Source organism: Coregonus clupeaformis, chromosome 17, assembly GCF_020615455.1.
Source record: "Coregonus clupeaformis isolate EN_2021a chromosome 17, ASM2061545v1, whole genome shotgun sequence".
NCBI classification, from domain to species: domain Eukaryota; kingdom Metazoa; phylum Chordata; class Actinopteri; order Salmoniformes; family Salmonidae; genus Coregonus; species Coregonus clupeaformis.
This window is the reverse complement of record NC_059208.1, coordinates 31,575,007-31,594,434: the sequence shown is the minus strand read 5'-3', so window position 1 is coordinate 31,594,434 and position 19,428 is coordinate 31,575,007. Positions and strand designations below refer to the sequence as shown.

Genomic DNA, 19,428 nt, shown 5'->3' with positions numbered 1-19,428 from the left:
CCGTGCACCCCGAACAGAAGGACCAGATAGTGGAATAGTCCCTCTGGGGTGGAGAAGGCCATTTTTCTTTGGCGGCTTCTGTCAGGGGTATGTGCCAGTACCCCTTGGTCAGATCTAATGTGGCGATAAAGCGGGCAGGCCCTAATCTCTCGGTTAGTTTGTCTACTCTGGGCACAGGGTAAGCATCAAACTTTGAAATCTCTTTTAACTTCCGGATGTCATTACAGAACCGAGTGCTACCATCGGGTTTGGGCAATAGTATAATGAGCTAGTCCAAGAACTGTGGGATTCTTCAATGATGTCTAGTTCTAACATCATCCTCACCTCCTCTCGGATGGTCTCTCTTTTAGCCTCTAGGATGCGGTATGGCCTTAATCTCACCTTCTTACCAGGTTCCGTGACGATGTCGTGCTGGGCCACTGTGGTGCTTCCTGGTATCTCTGAGAAGACATCCAGGTTTTGGCTGATCAGCTCCTGGAGATCCTGTCGTTGGCTGGGGCCAAGCTGGGGACCCATCGGCACCTCTGGGAGCCTTGGGGAGAGGGGTACACCAGATAGGGCAGTCACTCTCTCCCGGGAAGGGGCATGCCACTGCTTTAGCATGTTCACGTGATATAACTGGGTAGGTTTGCGTCTCCCCAGTTGCTTTACTTTGTAGTTCACCGCATTCACAGTTCCTGTGCCTTGGCACGGGCGCTGGTGGCACGTAGTGGGATGGCATCAGAGTAGCGGGTGGCGTAGTCCATGATTACCAAGATGTACCTATGTCCTCAATTGGACTTGGGCAGAGGTCCCACTATGTACATGGCAATCCTCTGAAATGGGGTCTCGATTATTGGTAAAGGGATTAAGGAATTTTGATAGATTACCTTTGGGGCTGTTTTCTGGCATTCCTCGCACTGCCGGCAGTAATCCTGGACAGCCCTCTTCACTTCAGGCCAGTAGAACCGAGCCAGGATCCGATCATGTGTTTTCTCCACTCCTAGGTGTGCTCCAAGCAAATGTGAGTGTGCTATGTATAGGAATTTGGAGATTTGGGCACTAAGAGTTGTTCTACCATTTCATCTCCCGCTTTCACAACCCAATAAAATAGATTATTTTTTGACCGCAAAATGTGGAAAGGAACGATCACTCACCCCCTCTACTGGTTTTCCACCGACAGCTCTTACACTCGTCCTCACCTGCTCCAGGGTGGGATCGGTGAGTTGGGCGGTGCTAAACTATCCCGGGGAGGTTCCCTTTCCCTCCTCCTCAATGGGAAACTCAGAAAATTCTTCATCTCGGTCGGTGCCTGGGGGAGCCAAGGAGGGGATCGGCTGGGGCCTCCACAGAGTCTGAGGAGGTGGGCGGGGAAGCGGCGGCACAGGCTGGTATGATGCTTCTACGTCGGGGAACCATTCTCCTTTTCCCCAAAGCTGATCTCCTAGGTGCTGTGGCCCCTCTGCTCCAGAATCTCTGGAAAATCGGGCAGTCCCGGCCCACTAGGACATCTACTGGCAATTTCTCTACTACCCCTACAATCACAAAGCTACCTTGAGGGGTTTGCACTACCACACTGCAGGTGGGGTAACTTTTCGTGTCTCCATGTATACAAGCCACTGTTATGGGCGGCCCTAAGGGGTCGGCGGCAAATTGAGTCTTGATGAGAGTGACCATACTACCTGTGTCCAACAAGGCGGCCACATCCTGACTGCCTATGTTGATGGGGATCTGGGGGGCTGCAGTTGCTTCGTGGGCCCAGCAGGTTGTGAGGTAGCCGCACCTTCTGGTGGTCTTCTCTGCGGAACTGGCCATCAGCATGGACTCATCGTTTCCTGGGCAGCTCCAGGCCAGGGGTCCCTCCTGGCCACAGGTGTAACACCTTCTCTGGTCCCCGCTAACTAGCGGCCGCTGCCTCTGGGGTGATCTGGGTTCAGTAATAGGAGGCCGTCTTGAAGCAGGGTTCAACTAGGCATATCCCTTTCCACCACGCGTTGGTTCGGCCTTGACTTAAGGCCTACTGGGCTCTGGCCTACTGCTTTGCAACATCTCTGCAGTAACCTGGTGATTTTCGAATAAAGCGATCAGGGCGTCAACTGATGGGGGTCAGCATGGCACTTTGCGTCTTTGGGGAGGCCCCGGATACATTTGTCCATTACCAGTCGATCTATTGCTGATGGCCCGTCCCCCATGGTAAGCCAACTTCTAGTTTGTCTAACCAGCTCGGCAATTTGAGGTCTTACCGGGGAGTGGCCATCATAGGCCCAGGAGTGGAACCGTTGGGCCTGGGTTGGTAGGTTGTGCCCATAATGGGCCAGATGGCAGTTTTCAGAGCAGCATAGTTGTCGACTTCCACCAGTGCAAAGTCCCTACAGGCCCTCTGGGCTTCTCCAGTCAGAAAGGGGGCCACTTTGCCAGCCCAGTTCTCCTTGGGCCCTCGCTCTCTCTCAGCGGTGTGCTCAAATATCTCTAGATAAGCTTCAATGCGGGAGACAGCGGGAGACCGTTCTGCGGTGCTCAAACAAAAGTTGTTCTTTAATAAAGGTTGTGGGGAACGGGAAGGAGAGAAATACAACTGAAAGGCCTCTCAGGTAACGGGTGGGTCACTCTGTGTCCGGCGAGGAGGCTCCTCGGACCACCTGTGTTAATGAACAAACAAAAAAGAGAGAGAGAGCGATGAGTCCGGGGTTTCAATATTTGCTCGAGTATGGGTCCTCTTCCTTTGGGGGCAAAGAAAAGGAAGAGAGAGAGACAGGTGAGTCAAACATTGCCTAGTATCTTATTTGCTGTCTGATCAAGGTGCTTATCATACTCACTCCGGTTCTTCTGAGGTCTAGGCGTACGCTCAGCCTGTCTGCTCAAGCGCCCTACTTATACCCATTTGGGATCAATTCCAGGTGCCAATTGGTTGCAGTACCTAGACTGGGTAGTATTGGTGTTGACTCACCAGCCCCAGTTGGTGCCTGTAGAGCTGTACATGGTGATGACTCACCTTGGCCTCTCTAGCCCTCTGGAGCTGACCAAGGTCCTGCTCCTTCCTTTGTAGCTCCCTGCTGGCGCCCGGTTTGCCACAACATGCATACAAGATAGCGTAGCAGTGCGGTCGTGTTCTCTTGTGTGTCCATGTAAATAGCCAGTTTTTTGTATTTTTTTGTGTGTATTTTACGTATATATTTCCATATCACACTTTTCATCCTTCTACTAAATATACTTTCCTGCAACCAGCCTCACTCAATGTGGAACGGATTCTATTATTTACTCACCTTTATCTAGAATCTCCAGTTGAAACTAGCCAGCCAGCTAACTAGCTAACTAGCTACTTGCTATTAGCCACCGTTAGCGGTTTTCACCCAGAACATCAGATTTTCTGCCAGAATAACTGAATCACTGGATCTTAACACCAGATCTAGCTAGCTGCAACCGAATGGATGTTGCTGTAGGCTAATCACCACTGCCCCCGTAGCACCAGTTAGCCTTGAGCTAGCCCTGGCTATCTACCTCTCTGTCTACCGGACAGGAGTACATTTACATTTACATTTTAGTCATTTAGCAGACGCTCTTATCCAGAGCGACTTACAGTTAGTGCATACATTATAATTTTTCATACCCCCTGTGGGAATCGAACCCACAACCCTGGCGTTGCAAACGCCATGCTCTACCAACTGAGCTACATCCCTGCCGGCCATTCCCTCCCCTACCCTGGACGACGCTGGGCCAATTGCGCGCCGCCCCATGGGTCTCCCGGTCGCGGTCGGCTACGACAGAGCCTGGATTCGAACCAGGATCTCTAGTGGCACAGCTAGCACTGCGATGCAGTGCCTTAGACCACTGCGCCACTCGGGAGAACCAGCTAACTAGCTACTTGCTATTAGCCACCGTTAGCGGCTTTTTCTTTTTCTCCATTGTCCGTGGCCTGCACTACCTACCAGCCAGCTCTAGCCTGGACTATTATCGGCCAGTCTGCACTGTCTGCACAGCAAGTTTTTTGCCTGAATCACTGAATCACTGGACCTTTAACACTGGATAATCGCAACTAGCTAGCTACAGCCAAATTAACGTTGTTGTTGACTAATCAGCCTTGAGCTAGCCTTGAGTCAAGCACATCTCCCGGCTATCTACCTCTCTGTCAACCGGATGGGACCTCCTAGAGTCGACACGGAGCCCTGCCGATCCATCACGACTGGTATGCCGACGTAATCGTCTGTGGTTTCAACAGGTTTCCCGTTGCGACGACCACGAAGATCCATCTGCTAGCCCCGGCCCGCTAGCACACGCAAACTACAACAGTGCTTCCTGCTCGCTGTGCTGAAGCACCAATTTGAACTGCTCTCGGACTCACATATTGCTGTTCACTGGACCTTATGATCACACAGCTGATGCCTGCTGGACTGTTCCTTTACACGGTACCCTGTCCTGTTTATTCTGTTTAGCCTCAGCCCAAACTTTATCGCCATTACCAGTTGTTGTCTTAGCTCTCTCTAATAACACCTGTGATTGCTTTATGCCTCTCTCCCTTGTCAATATGCCTTGCCTATTGCTGTTCCATTTAGTTCTTATTATACAATTTCACTGTAGAACCCCAAGTCCCTCTCAAACTGCCTCAAATAGTTCCTATGTTCCACCCCCCATATACGCCGAGACCGGCTCAATCGGTGCCTCCAGTGATGCTATCTCTTTCATTGTTACCCAACGATTAGGTTTACCTCCACTGTACTCATATTCTTCCATATCCTTGTCTGTACATAATGCCCTGAATCTTTTCTACAACGCCTGGAAATCTGCCCCCTTTATTCTCTGTACCCAACGCACTAGAAGAACAGTTCTTAAAGCCTTTAGCCGTATCCTTATTCTAGTCCTCCTCTGTTCCTCTGGTGATGTAGAGGCTAACCCAGGCCCTGCAGCCCCCAGTATCACTCCTACTCCCCAGGAGCTATCATTTGTTGACTTCTGTAACCGTAAAAGCCTTGGTTTTCTGCACGTTAACATCAGAAGCCTCCTTCCTAAGTTTGAGTTATTCACTGCGTTAGCACACTCCGCCAACCTTGATGTTCTAGCAGTGTCTGAATCCTGGCTTAGGAAGGCCACCAAAAATTCTGACATTTCCATCCCCAACTACAATATTTTCCATCTAGATAGAACTGCCAAAGGGGGTGGAGTTGCAATCTACTGTAGCGATAGCCTGCAGAGCTCTATCATACTATCCAGGTCTGTGCCCAAACAGTTTGAGCTTCTACTTCTAAAAATCCACCTTTCCAGAAATAAGTCTCTCACTGTTGCTGCTTGCTACAGACACCCCTCAGCCCCCAGCTGTGCCCTGGACACCATATGTTAATTGATTGCCCCCCATTTATCCTCAGAGTCCGTACTGCTTGGTGACCTAAATTGGGATATCGGAGGGCCTGTTGTCTGGACTTATGGCAGTCTCTATGGGGGTGCCACAGGGTTCAATTCTTGGGCCGACTCTTTTCTCCGTGTATATCAATGATGTCGCTCTTGCTGCTGGTGACTCTCAGATCCACCTCTACGCAGATGACACCATTTTGTATACATCTGGCCCTTCATTGGACACTATGTTAACAAACCTCCAAACGAGCTTCAATGCCATACAACACTCCTTCAGTAGCCTCCAACTGCTCTTAAACACTAGTAAAACTAAATGCATGCTCTTCAATCGAACGCTGCTGGCACCCGCCCACCCGACTAGAATCACTACTCTCGACGGGTCTGACCTAGAGTATGTGGACAACTACAAATACCTAGGTGTCTGGTTAGACTGTAAACTCTCCTTCCAGACTCACATGAAGAATCTCCAATCCAAAGTTAAATCTAGAATCGGCTTCCTATTTCGCAACAAAGCCTCTTTCACTCATGCTGCCAAACATGCCCTCGTAAAACTGACTATCCTACCTATCCTTGACTTCGGCGATGTCATTTACAAAATAGCCTCCAACACTATACTCAGCAAATTGGATGTAGTCTATTACAGTGCCATCCGTTTTGTCACCAAAGCCCCATATACCACCCACCACTGTGACCTGTACGCTCTTGTTGGCTGGTCCTCACTACATATTCGTCGCCAAACCCACTGGCTCCAGGCAATCTATAAATCACTGCTAGGCAAATCCCCGCCTTATCTTAGTTCATTGGTCACCATAGCAACACCCACCCGTAGTATGCGCTCCAGCAGGTATATCTCACTGGTCATCTCCAAAGCCAACACCTCCTTTGGCCGCCATTCCTTCCAGTTCTCTGCTGCCAATGACTGGAACGAATTGCAAAAATCTCTGAAGCTGGAGACTCTTATCTCCCTCACTAACTTTAAGCATCAGTTGTCAGAGCACCTTACCTATCACTGCACCTGTACACAGCCCATCTGAAATTAGCCCACCCAACTACCTCATCCCCATATTGTTATTTATTTTGCTCATTTGCACCCCAGTATCTCTATTTGCACATCATCTCTTGCACATCTATCATTCCAGTGTTAATACTAATTGTAATTATTTTGCATTATAGCCTATTTATTGCCTTACCTCCATAACTTGCTACATTTGCACACACTGTACATATATTTTCTGTTTCTGTTTTTGACTTTCTGTTTTGTTTTACCCCATATGTAACTCTGTGTTGTTGTTTTTATCGCACTGCTTTGCTTTATCGTGGCCAGGTCGCAGTTGTAAATGAGAACTTGTTCTCAACTGGCTTACCTGGTTAAATAAAGGTGAAATATAAAAATAAAAAATAAAATAAAATACGCACACAAGCGCTGGCACACGCATACTACACACAAGTACATTGTAATATTGTTGTATGGTGGTATTATACATTTTGTATTGTAGATATGTGGTGATGTAATAATGTTATATTATGTACTGTTTTTGTTTTATATGTATTGTAAGTGCCTTAATGTGTTTGGACCCCAGGAAGAGTCAGCAGTTAATGGGGATCCCTAATAAATACAAATACAAATAATGTGGTTATTCTGTAAGGGTAGGATTTATTTATTTATTATTACCATTATTATTCTTTATTTATTTATTCAGGGAAAACCCATTGAGACCATGTTTTCATTCCCACGGGTGCCCTGATCACAACAATACAACAACCAATAAATACAATGTAAAACAAAACAGCAGTCAATACAAAACACAACATTTATGAAAAACAGTTACAGTCCTCAGCTACTAGGTTCTCATCAAGTATGGATCACTCAAAAATGTATTATGTTACATCATGGAGAATGAACGGCCTGGTGTCTCCAGAAGCACTATGACAAGGACATCAAAGGTGTTAAGATGGACTGGTGTTTCCTTAGCAGCCTGTGCTGTAATACCATAAAACAGCTTTTCTTTGACATGGACCTAGTCGACTATTCTGTATGATGAGAAATAGATTACAGAGGGACATTGACAAGTAAGAAAGATTTGTGTTGTGTGATTTCTTCATTGTCGTCGACTGACCTTATGTGAGCAGTTTCCACTGTTTCAATATTGATCATACTGTAACTCACCATATAACATGGCTTTGATCAATAGTAATAAAGTTCTAACAAACTCACTGCTTAGTATCCAAATATTAGGTTATAGTCTTTCTATTATAGCATACAAATACTGTCATTTAGACCTGTGTAATGCCTCTGAGTCTAGAGTCCAATTCTACTGCTGGCTGCATGAATAGTCTAGTCTCCAGTGTTTTAATGGATAGAGCTGTGGTGGGTCTGTCTACTTGATACTGAATTTTCCATATCCATAAGACAGCAATCCATGCTTTAGTTTTGTTTACCTGGCCACTGTCCTTTAAATGCTAACTTTTTAGCATCCCAATAAAGCCCAGATACTGTATAAGAATGTTTCCCATTTTATGTCAAAACCAAAGCATGGATTGCTGCCTTACCTTGTCCAAAGACTGCTTACAGGGTATGGAAACCAAAATGTAAATGAGTTATTTGGGTGTACTGTCCCTTTAATAGTCTAGTCCCCTCAAAATCAACTCTGGACCTCGAAGCCAGTTCCACTCCTTTTTTTAATTGTTCCCCTCTAATCAGGGACTGATTTAGACCTGGGACACCAGGTGGGTGCAATTAATTATCAGGTAGAATAGAAAACCAGCAGACTCCGGATCTCGTAGGGTAAGAGTTGAATACCGGTAGTCCACCCAATACAACATTTTCCATATCTGTAACGGGACCTGATTAATCCAGTTCCTTGGGGAGGTCTACTTATTCTAGATGAAGGCTCTCTCCTGTGTGTGTGTGTGTGTGTCTGTGTGTGTGTGTGTGTGTGTGTGTGTGTGTGTGTGTGTGTGTGTGTGTGTGTGTGTGTCGTAACAGAACCATTAGAATCTTGAAATTTAGAGTGATATAAAGTGGCTTTAGCAGCGGATACAGAGGAAGAGAAGATTGAGAGGAGGGAGTGAAAGGATGATAGGTCTTCAGGAAGTTTAGTTTTCCTGGAGGGGGGTTGAAGTGAAATTAGTAGGCGAACAACCTCTAGTAAAGATGAGATCAAGCGTATTGCCTGCCTCGTGAGTTGGAGGGGATTGGGAAAGGGTGAGGTTAAAAAAGGCAAGGAGGGGAAAGAGAGATTTGGAAAGAAGTTTATCGAAAGTAGACGTCGGGCGGTTGAAGTTGCCTAATAAGAAAAGCAGTGAGCCATCGTCAGGAAATTAGCTTATCAAGGTGTTCATTGAGGAACTTTCCAAGGGCACCTGGTGGGTGATAGATGACAACAATGTTAAGCTTGAGTGGAAAAGTGACAGTGACAGCATGGAATTCAAATGAGGAGATGGACAGGTGAGAGAGAGACTTTGTAATACATTTTGTACGACACTTTATAATGCTTCTGTAAATTACATGTTTGTAAAACACCCATATCTTGTGGTACATAACATGTGGCAAAAACAAACTTATTTTTTTTGCTAAAACGTATTTAGTGTTCTTGCTTGATATTTCAGGTCATATATATTGAAATCTGCACTGTAGGCTGAGGAGGTGAAATGCATAAAAGTATAAAATGCCATGGGGCCATTCAACCCTTACTAAGCTTAATGGAATGGTCAGACTGCAGAACATTGTTGAATTTATTTCTTCCATTTCCTTCAACATAAATTACTTCGCATTTTGAAATAGCCAAAAGCCCCCTGTAGATATTAGTGTGCATATAAGTGATGTCCAAGTGATAGATTCATTATGAATGACTAATTATTACACCTTGAAACTGTGTATAATGTGTTAGAAATGTGTGAGTGTAGGACCAGTAAAGGCTATGGCATTGAGCCACTATTTAGCAATGTGAGTAAGAGTTAGGCCAGACAACAAAGGACAAGGAGAACTGTCTATAGACAACTGAGAAACTAAGATGAAGAGGCCTCCCAATTTAGGGAGGGGAGAAACTGTTATGAAAACATGGTGCAGAATATTGTGAGAACGGCAAAAACTGAGTAATGCAGGGAGTAGGCTATGTGTGTGTGTGTGTGTGTGTATGTATGTGTGTATGCATGTGTGTATATGTGTGTGTGTGTGTGAACTGATGGTCATGAGAGCAGTTTTAGAGTGGAAAACTACAGCCCGCCTACAGAGGGGAGGGATTTTTTTGTATGACGTATGAGTATAAAAGATGGACTCTGAAATTGTGATGGCAGAATTCTCAATGAATAAATATCTCTGACTATGCAGACCTGGACTCTGTCCGTTACTTAAATCCCAAAAGACTTACAACCTTTTGGGAGACGCACAGAGACACTGAAATAGTTTGTTAAATAATTCACGTAACATCAAGTCAGTCTTAAGTAACGTTGGTATGCAGATATTATTTGATAACTCTTCTTCTATCAATTCAATATATAATTCAATATACACCCACTAGGTGGTGATGTAACATCATGTGTGTATTTTGAGGTTGCATACTTGAGGTAGGAGATACTGTAGATATACATCACAAAGGAAATTGTGCCTGAGATTTAAATTTAAATTTCCACAACACATAAAGTAAAAATATCAAACATTTTGATGAATTTCATTCCGAACACAGGCATGCATAGCAACACATTTTGACAATGTATTTTTTGACATTGGAATGATCACATCACCCAAACTTCATGGTCAATACTCATAAACATTTACCAGGGCTTGATGATAAACACTTTTTACTAAGATCGATAGGGCTGTCCAGATCATCTTGAGCTATGGCGTTGCACTTAGATATCAGAGCTGATTTAGTGACAGGGAGATTAGCCTCTGGATGCTTCGGAACCATGCCAAGAAACATATTGTAACTGGGGTGAAACTGGTTACCATATATCTTCCCTGGGTCATGGTACATGCCTCGTCCTCCAATGGGTGCTATCCCAAAGTAATGTGGATGATGACAAATGGGACACCTCTGTTGTTCGTGGTTGGGAACATTCATTTCTAAGTTCTTCCTCCGTTTCCGCGTAAGCACCATTCTCTGGGTTGCAGGCAGTTTGTTTCCATGCACTCGTTTCATTGGCGGGTCATGACGCGTGGCGCAGTAATACTGCTTGTGAACCATGTAGGTCTCGGTATGACTGAAGGTGATCTTACAGGGCTCGCACGTCGTCTTGTTAGGGTCTAAGATGTCTGTCTCGGGCGTTTGGGACGTTTTGGGACGTGTCACATCTCCCTCTATAGAGGGGTTCTCATCTGAAGTGGTGGGGGTGGAGCGGTTCTTCACGCTATCTGGGAACTCAGCATGTACCTGTGCCTTCCCCTCCCCAACGTCCAGTCCTGACAGGTTCAGGCGGGGGGACATGAGATAACTGTTGTGGTCAGATAGATGACCATGACCCATCATGTTCAGGCTGCCCAACCCACCCAAACCCCCACATTTAGGGCTCCCTGTATCAGCCGCTTTGTCCAGGACACCGGTGTAATCATGTGGCTTGGCCATGTGCTGCCAACGGCTAATACAGTAGTCCTTTTTATGAACTAAGTAGTTTATCGAAAGTGATATTGCATTCGAAACACGTGGCCCCTTTGGGGACAAGGGTGCTGTACATGACATGAGGGGGGTAGTTGTTAGTATCTCCATACCTCAGTCTACGGTGGACCAGCTCGGACATCTTAGCCAGGATCTTCGAGGCCTGGGGGGCGGCTGTTATGTCGTGTGAGAAGGGGAAATGGGGTAAGAATGGCCCCATGGGGAAAGCAGCGGGGCCCATGCAGTTCTGGATGGGCGAGGTTGGCTGGCGAGGGCTGGAGGGTTCCGATTTGACACTGGTGTAGGAGAAACTAGCCCTGCTCCCAGAGTTAGGATCAGCATCCACAAGGGAAGTCTCCATCTTCTCCAGCTCCGCATTGGGACAAGTCCTGGTGTCAAGGCTGCTACCCAGAATTTGGCTCAGAAGGAGCTCCTTTTCCTGCTCCACAATGGCCTGATGGGGGCTCCTCTCCACGCTGCTGCCTTCCCTGGGAGAGCACACTGTCTCGACCTGCCTGGGACCGTGCTGTCTGAGTGGGCTGTGGCTGTGTCCGTGATTCTCCCGGTGCTTGTCCAGTTCCCTGGGGGAGGTGAAGCTGAAGTGGCAGTGGGAGCACTGGTAGCTTGTCTGAGACAGGTGGGAGAGAATGTGCTGCTGGAGGCTGGGGAGGGAGTCCACTGTGTAGTCACAGACTGTACATTTCATACTACCCCTGCCAGTGGACACCGCCTCCTCCATCTTAACACCTGGGGAGAAGATTACAAAGACAAAAAAGTATTTGATCCCCTGCTGATTTTGTACATTTGCCCACTGACAAAGAAATGATCAATGTATAATTGTAATGGTAGGTTTATTTGAACAGTGAGAGACAGAATAACAACAAAAAAATCCAGAAAACCACATGTCAAAAATGTTATAAATTGATTTGCATTTTAATGAGGGAAAAAGTATTTGACCCCCTCTCAATCAGAAAGATTTCTGGCTCCCAGGTGTCTTTTATACAGGTAACGAGCTGAGATTAGGAGCACACTCTTAAAGGGAGTGCTCCTAATCTCAGCTTGTTACCTGTATAAAAGACACCTGTCCACAGAAGCAATCAATCAATCAGATTCCAAACTCTCCACCATGGCCAAGACCAAAGAGCTCTCCAAGGATGTCAGGGACAAGATTGTAGACCTACACAAGGCTGGAATGAGCTACAAGACCATCGCCAAGCAACTTGGTGAGAAGGTGACAACAGTTGGTGCGATTATTCGCAAATGGAAGAAACACAAAATAACTGTCAATCTCCCTCAGCCTGGGGCTCCATGCAAGATCTCACCTTGTGGAGTTGTAATGATCATGAGAATGGTGAGGAATCAGCCCAGAACTACACGGGAGGATCTTGTCAATGATCTCAAGGCAGCTGGGACAATAATCACCAAGAAAACAATTGGTAACACACTAAGCCGTGAAGGACTGAAATCCTGCAGCGCCCGCAAGGTCCCCCTGCTCAAGAAAGCACATATACATGCCTGTCTGAAGTTTGCCAATGAACATCTGAATGATTCAGAGGAGAACTGGGTGAAAGTGTTGTGGTCAGATGAGACCAAAATCGAGCTCTTTGGCATCAACTCAACTCACCGTGTTTGGAGGAGGAGGATGGCTGGCTATGACCCCAAGAACACCATCCCCACTGTCAAACATGGAGGTGGAAACATTATGCTTTGGGGGTGTTTTTCTGCTAAGGGGACAGGACAACTTCACCGCATCAAAGGGACGATGGACGGGGCCATGTACCATCAAATCTTGGGTGAGAACCTCCTTCCCTCAGCCAGGGCATTGAAAATGGGTCGTGGATGGGTATTCCAGCATGACAATGACCCAAAACACACAGCCAAGGCAAAAAAGGAGTGGCTCAAGAAGAAGCACATTAAGGTCCTGGAGTGGCCTAGCCAGTCTCCAGACCTTAATCCCATAGAAAATCTGTGGAGGGAGCTGAAGGTTCGAGTTGCCAAACGTCAGCCTCGAAACCTTAATGACTTGGAGAAGATCTGCATAAGAGGAGTGGGACAAAATCCCTCCTGAGATGTGTGCAAACCTGGTGGCCAACTACAAGAAACGTCTGACCTCTATGATTGCCAACAAGGGTTTTGCCACCAAGTACTAAGTCATGTTTTGCAGAGGGGTCAAATACTTATTTCCCTCATTAAAATGCAAATCAATTTATAACATTTTTGACATGCGTTTTCTGGATTTTTTTGTTGTTATTCTGTCTCTCACTGTTCAAATAAACCTACCATTAAAATTATAGACTGATCATTTCTTTGTCAGTGGGCAAACCTACAAAATCAGCAGGGGATCAAATACTTTTTTCCCTCACTGTATACAGTGCCTTGCAAAAATATTCATCCCCCTTGGCGTTGTTCCTATTTTGTTGCATTACAACCTCTAATTTAAATGGATTTTTATTTGGATTTCAAGTAATGGACATACACAAAATTGTCCACATTTGTGAAGTGAAATTTAAAAAATAACTTGTTTCAAAAACAGAAAAGTGGTGCCTGCATATGTATTCACCCCCTTTGCTATGAAGCCCCTAAATAAGATCTGGTGGAACCAATTACCTTCAGAAGTAACATAATTAGTTAAATAAAGTCCACCTGTGTGTAATCTAAATGTCACATGATCTGTCACATGATCTCCGTATATATTCACCTGTTCTGAAAGGCCTCAGAGTCTGCAACACCAATAAGCAAGGGGCACCACCAAGCAAGCGGCACCATGAAGACCAAGGAGCTCTCCAAACAGTTCAGGGACAAAGTTGTGGAGAAGTACAGATCAGGGTTGGGTTACAAAAAAATATCAGAAACTTTGAAAATCCCACGGAGCACCATTAAATCCATTATTAAAAAATGGAAAGAATGTGGCACCACAACAAACCTGCCAAGAGAGGGCCGCCCACCAAAACTCACGGACCAGGCAAGGAGGGCATTAATCAGAGAGGCAACAAAGAGACCAAAGATAACCCTGAAGGAGCTGCAAAGCTCCACAGCGGAGATTGGAGTATCTGTCCATAGGATCACTTTAAGCTGTACACTCCACAGAGCTGGGCTTTATGGAAGAGTGGCCAGAAAAAAGCCATTGCTTAAAGAAAAAAATAAGCAAACACGTTTGGTGTTCACCAAAAGGCATGTGGGAGACTCCCCAAACATATGGAAGAAGGTACTCTGGTCAGATGAGACTAAAATGTAGCTTTTTGGCCATCAAGGAAAACGCTATGTCTGGCCCAAACCCAACACCTCTCATCACCCCGAGAACACCATCCCTGTGGGGATGTTTTTCATCGGCAGGGACTGGGAAACTGGTCAGAATTGAAGGAATGATGGATGGCGCTAAATACAGGGAAATTCTTGAGGGAAACCTGTTTCAGTCTTCCAGTATTTTTAGACTGGGACGGAGGTTCACCTTCCAGCAGGACAATGACCCTAATCATACTGCTAAAGCAACACTTGAGTGGCCTAGTCAAAGCCCAGACCTCAATCCAATTGAGAATCTATGGTATGACTTAAATATTGCTGTACACCAGCAGAACCCATCCAACTTCAAATCAAATCAAATCAAATTTTATTGGTCACATGCGCCGAATACAACAGGTGCAGACATTACAGTGAAATGCTTACTTACAGCCCTTAACCAACAGTGCATTTATTTTAAACAAAAAAGTAAGAATAAAACAACAACAAAACAGTGTTGAGAAAAAAAGAGCAGAAGTAAAATAAAGTGACAGTAGGGAGGCTATATATACAGTAAAATAAAGTGACAGTAGGGAGGCTATATATACAGGGGGTACCGTTGCATAGTCAATGTGCGGGGGCACCGGCTAGTTGAGGTAGTTGAGGTAATATGTACATGTGGGTAGAGTTAAAGTGACTATGCATAAATACTTAACAGAGTAGCAGCAGCGTAAAAAGGATGGGGTGGGGGGGCAGTGCAAATAGTCCGGGTAGCCATGATTAGCTGTTCAGGAGTCTTATGGCTTGGGGGTAGAAGCTGTTGAGAAGTCTTTTGGACCTAGACTTGGCACTCCGGTACCGCTTGCCGTGCGGTAGCAGAGAGAACAGTCTATGACTAGGGTGGCTGGAGTCTTTGACAATTTTGAGGGCCTTCCTCTGACACCGCCTGGTATAGAGGTCCTGGATGGCAGGGAGCTTTGCCCCAGTGATGTACTGGGCCGTACGCACTACCCTCTGTAGTGCCTTGCGGTCAGAGGCCAAGCAGTTGCCATACCAGGCGGTGATGCAACCAGTCAGGATGCTCTCGATGGTGCAGCTGTAGAATTATTTGAGGATCTGAGGACCCATGGCAAATCTTTTTAGTCTCCTGAGGGGGAATAGGCTTTGTCGTGCCCTCTTCACGACTGTCTTGGTGTGTTTGGACCATGATAGTTCGTTGGTGATGTGGACACCAAGGAACTTGAAGCTCTCAACCTGTTCCACTACAGGAGCTGGAGCAGTTTTGTTCCACCAACTTGAAGGAGCTGGAGCAGTTTTGCCTTGAAGAATGGGCAAAGTTCCCAGTGGCTAGATGTGCCAAGCTTATAGAGACATACCCCAAGAGTATGCTGCAAAAGGTGGCTCTACAAAGTATTGACTCTGGGGGGGGGGGGTTGTTTGTTTCACAAGAAAAATTATTATATATCCATTTTAATTACAGGTTGTAAGGCAAACAAAATAGGAAAAATGCCAAGGGGGGTGAATACTTTAGCAAGCCACAGTGTCTTCAGAAATGTTCACACCCCTTGACTTTTTTTCACATTTTGTTGTGCTACAAGTTCTTGAACATTATTCTTTAAAAGATTCTTCAAGGTCTATCAAGTTGGTCGTTGATCATTGCTATATCCATTTTCAAGTCTTGCCATAGATTTTAAATCAGATTGAAGTCAAAACTGTAACTAGGCCACTCTGGAACATTCAATGTCGTCTTGGTAAGCAACTCCAGTGTATATTTGGCCTTGAGTTTTAGGCTATTGTACTGCTGAAAGGTGCATTTGTCTCTCAGTGTCTGTTGGAAAGCAGACTGAATCAGGTTTTAATCTAGGATTTTGCCTGTGCTTAGCTCTTTTCTGTTTATTTTATCCTAAAAAACTCCATAGTCCTTGCCGATGGCAAGCATACATGATGCAGCCACAACCATGCTTGAAAATATGAAGAGTGGTACTCAGTGATGTGTTGTGTTGGATTTGCCCCAAACATAACACTTTGTATTCAGGACATGAAGTTCATTTCTTTGCAATTTTTTTTGCAGTTTTACTTTAGTGCCTTATTGCAAACAGGATCCATGTTTTGGAATATTTTTATTATGTACAGGCTTCCTTCTTTTCACTCTGTCAATTAGGTTAGTATTGTGGAGTAACTACAATGTTGTTGATCCATCCTCAGTTTTGTCCTACCATAGCCATTAAACTCTGTAACTGTTTTAAAGCCACCATCGGCCTCATGGTGAAGTCCTTGAGAGGTTTCCTTCCTCTCCGGCAACTGAGTTAGGAAGGACACCTGTATCTTTGTAGTGACTGGGTATATTGATACACCATCCAAAGTGTAATTAATTCACCATGCTTAAGGATATTCAATGTCTGCTTTTTTTACCCATCTACCAATAGGTGCCCTTCTTTGTGAGGCATTGGAAAACCTCCCTGGTCTTTGTGGTTGAATCTGTGTTTGAAAATCACTGCTCGATTGAGGGACCACCCTCAGACTTAGGAAGATGTAAAACTTTCCTTTTTATTCTATGAAATGTATTTGCCCATATAAAGTCTGTTATGAACGAGAATACTTTTTTATTTGAATGTCTTCGGTGGGGTCATTGGTATTACCAAAAATAAATACAAAAACTTTGGCAGCAATGCATTGTTATAGTCACGGGAGACAAATTCACCTGGGAGACTATTGTCCTGCTGAAAGGTGAATTTGTCTCCCAGTCTCTATAACAATGGCATTGCTGCCAAAGTTTTTGTAGTTTTTGTATTTATTTACCTATTACACTGGAGTGCTTATTAAGATGGGACATTGAATGTTGCTGAGTGGCCAAGTTAGAGTTTTGACTTGAAAATCTATATCAAGACATGAAAAAGGCTGTCTAGCAATGATCAACAACCAACTGGACAGAACCTGAATAATTTTTTTAAGAATAATGTGCAAATATTGTACAATCCAGGTGTGCAAAGCTTTTAGACTTACCCATACATTCTCACAGCTGTAACTGCTGCCAAAGGTGATTCTAACATGTATTGACTCAGGGGTGTGAATACTTATGTAAATTAGATATTTCATTTTCAATGAGTGCTAAAATGTCTAAAAACAAGTTTCACTTAGTCTTTATGGGGTATTGTGTGTAGATGGGTGAGAGAAAAACAAATCTCTGACAGAGCTCCAGAGTTCCTTTGTGGAGATGGAAGAACCTTCCAGAAGGACAACCATCTCTGCAGCACTCCACCAATCAGGCCTTTACGGTGTCCAGTGGCCAGATGGAAGCCACTCCTCTGTAAAAGGCACATGACAGCCCGCTTGGAGTTTGTCAAAAGGCATCTGAAGACTCTCAGACAATAAGAAACAAGATTCTCTGGTTGGCCTGAATGCCAAGCGTCAAGTCTAGAGGAAACCTGTTGTCTGGCTTCTACATACAGTGGGGGAAAAAAGTATTTAGTCAGCCACCAATTGTGCAAGTTCTCCCACTTAAAAAGATGAGAGAGGCCTGTAATTTTCATCATAGGTACACGTCAACTATGACAGACAAAATGAGGAAAAAAAATCCAGAAAATCACATTGTAGGATTTTTAATGAATTTATTTGCAGATTATGGTGGAAAATAAGTATTTGGTCAATAACAAAAGTTTCTCAATACTTTGTTGTATACACTTTGTTGGCAATGACACAGGTCAAACGTTTTCTGTAAGTCTTCACAAGGTTTTCACACACTGTTGCTGGTATTTTGTCCCATTCCTCCATGCAGATCTCCTCTAGAGCAGTGATGTTTTGGGGCTGTCGCTGGGCAACACGGACTTTCAACTCCCTCCAAAGATTTTCTATGGGGTTGAGATCTGGAGACTGGCTAGGCCACTCCAGGACCTTGAAATGCTTCTTACGAAGCCACTCCTTCGTTGCCCGGGCGGTGTGTTTGGGATCATTGTCATGCTGAAAGACCCAGCCACGTTTCATCTTCAATGCCCTTGCTGATGGAAGGAGGTTTTCACTCAAAATCACACGATACATGGCCCCATTCATTCTTTCCTTTACACGGATCAGTCGTCCTGGTCCCTTTGTAGAAAAACAGCCCCAAAGCATGATGTTTCCACCCCCATTTTTCACAGTAGGTATGGTGTTATTTGGATGCAACTCAGCATTCTTTGTCCTCCAAACACGACGAGTTGAGTTTTTACCAAAAAGTTATATTTTGGTTTCATCTGACCATATGACATTCTCCCAATCCTCTTCTGGATCATCCAAATGCACTCTAGCAAACTTCAGACGGGCCTGGACATGTACTGGCTTAAGCAGGGGGACACGTCTGGCACTGCAGGATTTGAGTCCCTGGCGGCGTAGTGTGTTACTGATGGTAGGCTTTGTTACTTTGGTCCCAGCTCTCTGCAGGTCATTCACTAGGTCCCCCCGTGTGGTTCTGGGATTTTTGCTCACCGTTCTTGTGATCATTTTGACCCCACGGGGTGAGATCTTGCGTGGAGCCCCAGATCGAGGGAGATTATCAGTGGTCTTGCATGTCTTCCATTTCCTAATAATTGCTCCCACAGTTGATTTCTTCAAACCAAGCTGCTTACCTATTGCAGATTCAATCTTCCCAGCCTGGTGCAGGTCTACAATTTTGTTTCTGGTGTCCTTTGACAGCTCTTTGGTCTTGGCCATAGTGGAGTTTGGAGTGTGTGTCACACTCTGGCTCCAGGACTGTGTGTTAGAGCCAGGGTGTATTTCATTTGGTGGTGTTGGGGTTGGGTGAGTTTCATTTTGTTTGTGTTTAGTGGTGATTGGTCAATGACTCCCAATCGGAGGTAACGAGTGTCAGCTGTCGGCTCGTTATCTCTGATTGGGAGCCATATATATACTGTTGTGTTTCACTGTTTGTTTGTGGGTTTTTGTTCCATGTTTCGGTCAGTGTTACAGAGGACTTCACTATCGTCATTGGTTGTTTTTTCGTGGTTGCTTTATTTCATAAAGTCATTATGTTCACTCGCAACGCTGCGTATTGGTCCGCTTCCTCAGACGCTCGTGACAGAAAAACCCACCATAAAAGGACCAAGCAGCGTGTCAAGCGACAACAGGATCCACCTACACAGGATTTATATCCACCCATAAAGGATTCATGGACATGGGAGGAGATACTGGATGGTAAGGGTCCTTGGGCACAACCGGGAGAATATCGCCTCCCTCGTGAAGAGCTGGAGGCAGCTAAAGCCGAGAGGAGGCGATATGAGGAGGCAGCACGGAGGCAAGGCTGGAAGCCCGGGAGTACTACCCAAAA

At 45.3% G+C, this 19,428-nt stretch overlaps 1 pseudogene; it reads right to left on the bottom strand.

Moving 5' to 3' along the window:
* Positions 1-1,275: 1,275 nt before the first annotated feature.
* Positions 1,276-17,139, bottom strand: LOC123492838 (annotated as a pseudogene).
* Positions 17,140-19,428: the final 2,289 nt, after the last annotated feature.